The sequence below is a fragment of the Scyliorhinus torazame genome, chromosome 12 (assembly GCF_047496885.1).
Source record: "Scyliorhinus torazame isolate Kashiwa2021f chromosome 12, sScyTor2.1, whole genome shotgun sequence".
Taxonomy (NCBI): Eukaryota; Metazoa; Chordata; class Chondrichthyes; order Carcharhiniformes; family Scyliorhinidae; genus Scyliorhinus; species Scyliorhinus torazame.
In genome coordinates, this window is record NC_092718.1 from 209,332,198 (window position 1) to 209,341,420 (window position 9,223).

Below are 9,223 nucleotides of genomic sequence, written 5' to 3' on the forward strand. Positions count from 1 at the left end.
GTTCCTTGTGACTGTACGGACCTCCTCTAAAGAGTATGGGAGGTTGCGGGACTTGATAAAGTGGTGAAACTGAGTGACCCCCGGGTGGCAGAGGTCCTCGTGGAGGGTTTGGAGGCGGTTAATTTGTGCGTTGGCACATGTGCCGCGGGATAGGGCATCGGACGGCTCGTTCAGCTTTCCGGGACGATACAAGATCTCGTAGTTGAAGGTGGAGAGCTCGATCTTCCACCTTAAGATCTTGTCGTTTTTGATTTTGCCCCGCTGTGCATTATCGAACATGAAGGCTACCGACCGTTGGTCCGTGAGGAGAGTGAATCTCCTGCCGGCCAGGTAATGCCTCCAATGTCGCACAGCTTCCACTATGGCTTGGGCTTCCTTTTCCACTGAGGAGTGGCGGATTTCTGAAGCGTGGAGGGTTCGGGATAAAAAGGCCACGGGTCTGCCCGTTTGGTTAAGGGTGGCCGCTAGAGCTACGTCGGAGGCGTCGCTCTCGACCTGGAAGGGGAGGGACTCGTCGATGGCGCGCATCGTGGCCTTTGCGATATCCGCTTTGATGCGGCTGAAGGCCTGGCAAGCCTCTGTCGACAGAGGGAAGGTCGTGGTCTGTATTAGGGGGCGGGCCTTGTCTGCGTACTGGGGGACCCACTGGGCGTAGTATGAAAAGAACCCCAGGCAGCGTTTTAGGGCTTTTGAGCAGTGCGGGAGGGGAAATTCCATGAGGGCGCGCATACGTTCGGGGTCGGAGCCTATTATCCCATTGCGCACTACGTAGCCCAGGATGGCTAGCCGGTTGGTGCTAAAAACGCACTTGTCCTCGTTGTACGTGAGGTTCAAGGCTTTAGCGGTCTGGAGGAATTTTTGGAGGTTGGCGTCGTGGTCCTGCTGATCGTGGCCGCAGAGGTTTACATTGTCGAGATACGGGAACGTGGCCCGCAACCCGTGTTGATCAACCATTCGGTCCATCTCTCGTTGGAAGACCGAGTCCCCGTTTGTGACGCCAAATGGGACCCTTAGGAAATGGTATAATCGCCCGTCTGCCTCGAAGGCTGTGTACTTGCCTTGGGCGGATGGGGAGCTGATGGTAGGCGGACTTGAGGTCCACGGTGGAGAAGACTTTATATTGGGCAATCCGATTGACCATGTCGGATATGTGGGGGAGAGGGTACGCGTCTAGTTGTGTGTACCTGTTGATGGTCTGGCTATAGTCTATGACCATCCTTTGCTTCTCCCCTGTCTTTACTACTACCACCTGTGCTCTCCAGGGACTATTGCTGGCCTGGATTATGCCTTCCTTTAGTAGCCGCTGGACTTCGGACCGAATGAAGGTCCGGTCCTGGGCGCTGTACCGTCTGCTCCTAGTGGCGACGGGTTTGCAATCCGGGGTGAGGTTTGCAAACAAGGACGGGGGTTGCACCTTGAGGGTTGCGAGGCCGCAGATAGTGAGTGGGGGTATTGGGCCGCCGAATTTGAAGGTTAGGCTCTGTAGATTGCACTGGAAGTCTAATCCCAGTAATGTGGGGGCGCAGAGTTGGGGAAGGACGTAGAGCCTGTAGTTTTTGAACTCCCTCCCTTGCACCGTTAGAGTAACTATGCAGAAGCCTTTGATCTGTACGGAGTGGGATCCTGCAGCTAGGGAAATCTTTTGTGCGCTGGGATGGGTGGTCAAAGAACAGCGTCTTACCGTGTCGGGGTGGATAAAGCTCTCCGTGCTCCCGGAGTCGACTAGGCATGGTGTCTCGTGCCCGTTTATCAGCACCGTTGTCGTCGTCGTCTGGAGTGTCCGGGGGGGGTGGGTTTGTCGCGACGGGTACGTACGGAGCCCAATGGGCTGCCGCGCGGTCGGGGCCGTAGGCGCGGGTATTTCGCGCGGCCACGTCTAGGGAGGCTGCTAGGGCCCGTGCCTCTGAGAGTCCTAGCGACTCTTTTTCTAGAAGTCTTTGGCGGATTTGGGAGGAGTTCATACCTGCCACAAAAGCATCGCGCATTAACATGTCCGTGTGTTCATTTGTGTTCACCGACGGGCAGCTGCAGGCTCGTCCCAAAATTAGTAGCGCGGCGTAGAATTCATCTATCGATTCTCCGGGACTTTGCCGTCTCGTTGCGGGTTGATAGCGAGCGTAGATCTGGTTTACTGGGCGGACATAGAGACTTTTTAGTGCTGCGAACGCCGTCTGGAAATCCTCTGCGTCTTCGATGAGAGAGAAAATCTCCGTGCTTAACCTCGAGTGCAGGACCTGTAGTTTTTGGTCTTCTGTGACCCGGCCGGTGGCCATTCTGAGGTAGGCCTCAAAACAAGTCTGCCAGTGCTTGAAAGCTGCTGCCGCGTTCACTGCGTGGGGGCTGATCCTCAGGCATTCCGGGATGATCCTGAGCTCCATAGTCCTTTAGTCACGCTTAATAAATTGTAGCGCACAAAGACTCCGAGAGACGAATAGAGTGAAGTCGATGAGGCTTTATTAAGCGTGACTGTTCCCCCGCAGTTCAGTAGTAGACTGCCTGCGGGGGAGGACTCCAGGTACTTATACTCCGCCTTCAGGGCGGAGCTAGAGGTCAACGTCCAACCAGGACCCGGGATCTGTCAGCCAATGACATCATGGCTTCACAGTCCCACATGACCCCTAATGCATACTACCACACACACATACATATATTGCAGGTGCTCCGGACCCACACGCTGACAAAAACTATCATCGATTGTTGTAAAAACCCATCTGGTTCACTAATTTCCTTTACGGAAGGAAATCTGCCACCCTTACCCGGTCTGGCCTGCACGTGACTCCAGCCAGCCACTCAGGGCAACAAATGCTGGCCGTGCCAATGACACCCACATCCTCAGAAGGGTTTTTAAAAAGATGTATGCATGATTGGGTCTTAACTAGGATGGGCGTGTGGGTTTGAGCAACGAGGTGTAAACTACAATCCTCTGAAAGCAGACGTTGCGTAGAAAGCTGATTACAAGAAGCCCTGCAAAGTGTCCAACTTGTTGTATCATGGTTCGTGTCGAATCACATCTGCTCCACCGGGGCACATTGCCCTGGGAGGGGGTAGTTATACCAGAATGATACCAGGAGTTCACCTTACAAGGGCATCCTGCATAAACATAATACCTTGATTTTAAAAGTTGAAGGGCGACCTGGCCGACATCTTTAAAGTGGTAAACAGGTTCTGGGTACTGTGGATAGGGAGAAGCTACTTGGAAGTGTAGATATTCAGAGAAAGAAGACTCTGAAAATAAGAACCAATCTATTTACGAGTGAAATCAAGAAACACGTCTTCGCACAAAGGGGGTGGGACATAGAGAGTTGCTGAGGCTCTGGATCAATTCAACATTAGGACTGAGATTGACAGAATTTTGGTAAGTAAAGGTACCAAGGGATATGGAGCAAAGGCAGATAAAAGGGGTTGAGGTACAGATCAAATTTAATGGTGGCTGAACAACTCGCAAGGCTGTACGGCCTCTTCTGTTTCCTGTGCTTCATGTAGATCAATAGAATCATAGAATTTACAGTGCAAAAGGAGGCCATTTGGCCCATTGAGTCTGGACCAGCCCTTGGAAAGAGCACCCTACCCAAGTCCACACCTCCACCATATCCACGTAACCCCACCCAATCTTTTTTTTTTGGACACTAAGGACAATTTAGCACGGCCGATCCACCTAACCTGCACATCTTTGGGAGGAAACCGGAGCACCCGGAGGAAACCCACGCACACACGGGGAGGACGTGCAGACTCCGCACAGACAGTGACCCAAGCCGGAATCGAACCTGGGACCCTGCAGCTGTGAAGCAATTGTGCTAACCACAGTGCTACCGTGCTGCCCACGCTATCCTTCTTCCTCTCATGGGTGGGATCTTTCCAGTTCCGCCTGCCCTGGGACTGTAAATTATTGCTTGAAGTCAACGGACCTTTCGCTGGGCCATTGAATTATCCGTCCCACCCCCCGGCGATTCCTGCAGCGGATGGGGCTGGAAGATTGTCTTTGGCAAAACAAAACGTCAGCTCTGCGACCAAAATAATCGGGTCATGCAGCGGATAACATTGCTCGTGCCAGACAAAGTTCCACTCCCCACAGCCGTTTAAAAGACAAAGTTCTCCCCAGCAGGCCTCTCACTCGAGCCAACACCCATCCCCTGCCCACGCTGGCGGTTAGAAAGTCTGCCCCAGGCCTTTGCTACACGAGGATCGAGGCAGCAGTTCAAGATGGCGAATCCCCCCCCCCCCTCCCCCCTCCCCACTCCCCTGTGTGGAATGCACCATTGTACATCTAGTGCAGGGGTTAGCACTATCGCTTCACAGCTCCAGGGTCCCAGGTTCGATTCCCAGCTTGGGTCACTGTCTGTGCGGAGTCTGCACGTTCTCCCCCGTGTCTGCGTGGGTTTCCTCCGGGTGCTCCGGTTTCCTCCCACAAGTCCCGAAGGACGTGCTTATCAGGTGGATTGGACATTCTGAATTCTCCCTCGGTGTCCCCGAACAGGCGCCGGAATGTGGCGACTAGGGGCTTTCCACAGTAACTTAATTGCAGTGTTATTGTAAGCCTACTTGTGACACTAATAAAGATTGTTATTATAAGTAAGGTGCTCTTTCCGAGGGTCGGTGTAGACGCGATGGGCCGAATGGCCTCCTTCTGCACTGTAAATTCTGTGATACCCGATGGCACAGTGGAAAGTGAGACCTTGTCACGCAGACCAATTGCGGGCACAAAACCCTGCATCTGACCGTTCCCCCTTCAACTCTAGGCCTCGGCACCTTCAATACCCTTTGACCCTGAGGCGTCAGTCTGACTTGGTGTCACAGTGAAGAGAGAAGATGCCCTTCCTGTCACTTACAGCTGAAGATCGAATGGCTTTTGATTCAAATCTGCTGCTGGCGGTGTATTCTTGTCTGTTCCTCAGTCACTGCTGTTGCTAGGCAGCACTATTAAGCTCAGGAGGTTCAGATAGCACTCTTGAATGTTCCTGTCTTGGAGGGATAACACACAACCATCAGCAACCTTCTTTCCCCCCCCCCCCTTTGCGAATTCTTGTGGGATGAATAGATGTGCTGTAATAATTTGACAGTTGATATGATTGTCACAGGGAAGGAGATTGAAGCAATTAATGAAGGTGTCTGGAAGTCTATAGTAATGTGCGCTGCACTCAATCTTGCCGCACATACCCTTGAGAAAGAGGCAAAAGCGCCCAGTGAATATCATTGACATTCCTCATCGGGTCTGTGTGGCCGATTTATTTCTGTCAGTTTGTGAACAAGTGCCTGAGTCAGCAGTGGCAGTAGAAGGTGCCAGAACACAAGATGGAGCAATTCCTCCGTCACTTTCTTTCGGCGTAGTGTCAGCCAGCTAATTCTTCGAAAGACAAAATTCTTCTTCCTTGATTCGCCAAGCCCCTGGATCCAAAGATGGTAACGCGCCATCATCAGGCCCATGTCTGACACGCATAGACCAAAGGAAATAGGCATGGGCATCGGCCGTTCGTCCCTCCGTGCCTGCGCTGTGGCTGCAACACCGCCTTCCCGCAATATCCCCACGGTCCTTGTAGACCTTAATGTTCAGAAAAAATCCAGCGATCTCGGTTTTGAATTTACTAAACAGCTGACCGCCCTGCGGTAGAGAATTCCAAAGATGCACAGCCCCTTAGGGTGGAGAATCGGCTCCCCATCTCAGCCCTGGACGGATGATTCCTTATTCAGAGGTTGTGACAGGGGAATCATTTTCTCAGCATTTATCCTGACAACTTCCTCAATAATTTCATACTTTTCCGTTATGTTGAAATAATTGGTTTCTGCGCGGGCCCCCAGTTTGCAGTGTGGTGGAGGTCGGAGAGCCGCCATCATAGATTATCATAGAATTCACAGCGCAGAAGGAGGCCATTTCGGCCCATCGAGTCTGTACCGGCCCTTGGAAAGAGCTCCCTGCCCACGGTCAACAGCTCCACCCTATCCCCATAACCCAATAACCCCACCCAACACTAAGGGCAATGGGGGAAATAGGCCCGTGTTCTCCCTGATCAATCCTACAACCAATGAGCCGATAAGCTGGCGATACCAAAAACAAATCGTAGTTGGAAAAAAAAGCTTTTTAAAAATAAACTTAGAGTACCCAATTATCTTTTTCCAATTTTGCACATTCTCCCCGTGCCTGCGTGGGTTTCGCCCCCACAACCCAAAGATGTGCAGGTTAGGTGGATTGGCCACACTAAATTTCCCCCTAATTGGAAAAAAAGGCTTTTAAAAAATAAATTTAGAGTACCCAATTATTTTTTTCCAATTAAAGGGCAATTTAGCGTGGCCAATCCACCTAGCCTGCACATCTTTGGGTTGTGGGGGTGAGACCCACGCAGACACGGGGAGAATGTGCAAACTCCACACGGTCAGTGACTCGGGGCCAGGATTCGAACCCAGGTCCTCAGCGCCGCAGTCCCAGTGCTAACCACTGCACCGCATGCCGTCTGGAAAAGAAAGCTTTACTGATGGGAATTATTTGGGGAGCAGTTGGGTGGGGAGGATAATGGCAGGGAACATATATAATGAAACAAGGAAACGCTAAAAGAAAGCATTGCCCTCCCGTCCAGCAGCACAGTGGTTAGCACTGCTGCCTCACAGCGATGGAGTCCCGGGTTCAGTTCCCACCTTGGCTGTGTGGAGTTTGCACATTCTCCCCTTGCCTGCGTGGGTTTCCTCCGGGTGCTCCGGTTTCCTCCCACAGTCCAAAAGAAGTGCAGGTTACGTGGATTGGCCGCGCTAAATTACACCTTCATGTGGAGGTTAGATGGGGTTACGGGTTTTTAAAAATTCATTTACGGAATGTGGCCGTTAATGGTTAGGCCAGCATTTATTGCCCATCCCTAGTTGCCCTTCAGAAGGTGGTGGTGAGCTGCCTTCTTGAACCGCTGCAGTGCTTCAGGTGTAGGTACTCCCACTGTGCTGTTAGGGAGGGAGTTCCAGGATTTCGTCCCAGCGACGGTGAAGAAACATCGATCTATTTCTAAGTCATGGTGTTGACTGACTTGGAGGGGAACCTCCAGGTGGTGGGGTTCCCTGGTCTCTGCTGCTCTTGTCTTTCTAGATGGTAGTGGTCATGAGTTTGGAAGGTGCTGTCTAAGGAACCCTAGCGAGTTACTGCAGTGCATCTTGTAAATGGTACACACGGCTGCAATTATTCGTCGATGGTGGAGGGCTTGGCTCTGGGGGCTGCTTTGTCCTGGATGGTGTCGAGCTTCTTGAGTGTTGTTGGAACTGCACTCACCCAGGCAAGTGGAGAATATTCCATTACACTCCTCAAGTGGCCACCTTCTGCACTGTAGGAATTCTACGGTTCCACGATTGTGTATCCATTGGTAGCACAGGTTTAAGTTGACTGCAGACCTGCTTCAGACGAATTAAGGCTGATTGGTTAATGAGGAGGGAGAATTCCTGTAAATATAAAGTGTGTATCTCCTTGTACCTCCGAGGTGTTGGCATTTTAAATAGAATTGCACCTGCTTATAGAGTCATTTGAGGAAAGGCTCAGCTGTGACGACTGACATGTTGACATTTCTCAAAGGTGGGCGCTTCGCTGCCAAGTGGGCAGATTCCTATCGAATTCTTTGCCAATTGCCACACAATCAACAGGTTTACGGCCAAACCTCGGCTGCCTCTCACTGCTGGTTAGCGGGACCTCTTACAGCTTTCCCACCTATCGTTCAAAGTGGATGGAAAACAGGGAGGTCCGTGGTCTACCTTCAACAGTACCTCCTCTTTCACTCCTTAATGGGTGGGTTCTGCTCGATTCCGGACCACCGGCTGGATAATAAAAAAAATAATCTTTATTATTGCCACAAGTAGGCTGACATTAACACCGCAATGAAGTTACTGTGAAACTCCCCGAGTCGCCACACTCGAGTTGCTGGTATGCGTGACTCATCCAGCTTTGTGTAAGATTGACCTCCTGCCAGCTTTGCAAACCGGTCTTCATTTCTCACGACTGGTTATTTATCCAGCTTGGTGGCCTGATTAACGGTTAGCTTATAATCGTGCAAATGCCGATGGTCTTGTTTGGTTTCAATATAGGGACTATATCATAGAATTTACAGTGCAGAAGGAGGCCATTCAGCCCATCATGTCTGCACCGGCCCTTGGAAAGAGCACCCCACTTAAGCCCCCCCCCCCCCCCCCCCCCCCCCCAACATCATCCCCGTAATCAAGTAACCCCACTTAAGCCTTTTTGGACGCTAAGGGCAATTTATCATGGCCAATCCGACCTAACCTGCACATCTTTGGACTGTGGGAGGAAACCGGAGCACCCGGAGGAAACCCACGCAGACACGGGGAGAGCGTGCAGACTCCGCACAGACAGTGACTCAAGCCGGGAATCAAACCCGGGATCCCGGCGCTGTGAAGTAACAGTGCTAACCACTGTGCTACTGTGCCGCCCAGATGCACCATCAGCTGTGGTCTTGAGCCATAGGCAAACCAGGAAGGTTCAACGCTCATCCGGGCTCAACTGGGTCATTATAGCCAACTCTGGACAGCGCACCTTAGGAAGGAGGTGAAAGCTTTTTAAAAAGTGCAGAAAAGATTTACAAAGCATAGCTTCCTCCCTGCTGTTATCAGACTCTTTAATGACACTGTTATGCATTGAACTGATCTCTCTCACATCTTCTCTACTGAGCAGTACTACACTCCGTATGCTTCACCTGATGCCTGTGTCTATGTATTTACACTGTGTATTTTATGTTTGCCCTGTTGTGTTTTGCTTCTTCATGTAGCATAAGCTGCTTCCTTGATGGATGCTCTGACAAAGGAAGGTTCAGACTTGGAGATAGGTTTAACACATTTATTGAACAGTTAACAATTCTCCTACTTGAGTTCGACTCTCCTGCTAATCTTGCATTAGTAACTTAGTCTAACTAACCAGTCTGCTCTCAGCCACGTGGTGGGTGTGATGCTTCCGATCTGCCCCTGTGCTTCTCTCTGAGTGTCGCCTGTGGAAAGAGACAGAGCATGTGTGCCCTGTCCTTATATATGGGTTGTGTAAATGACCCTTTGTGGTAGTGTCACCTCTGGGTGTCTTGACTGCTCATTGGTCGTGTCCTATTCTATGTGTTCAGCTGTATGTCTACATTTCATGATGTCTGTGGTGCTCCCTCTAGTGTTTACTTAGTTGTAATGCATTTACATTAACCCCTTGTGCATTTACAGTGATGCATATCACCACATGCCCTATGTATTTTCTTTTCAAGTATGGAAT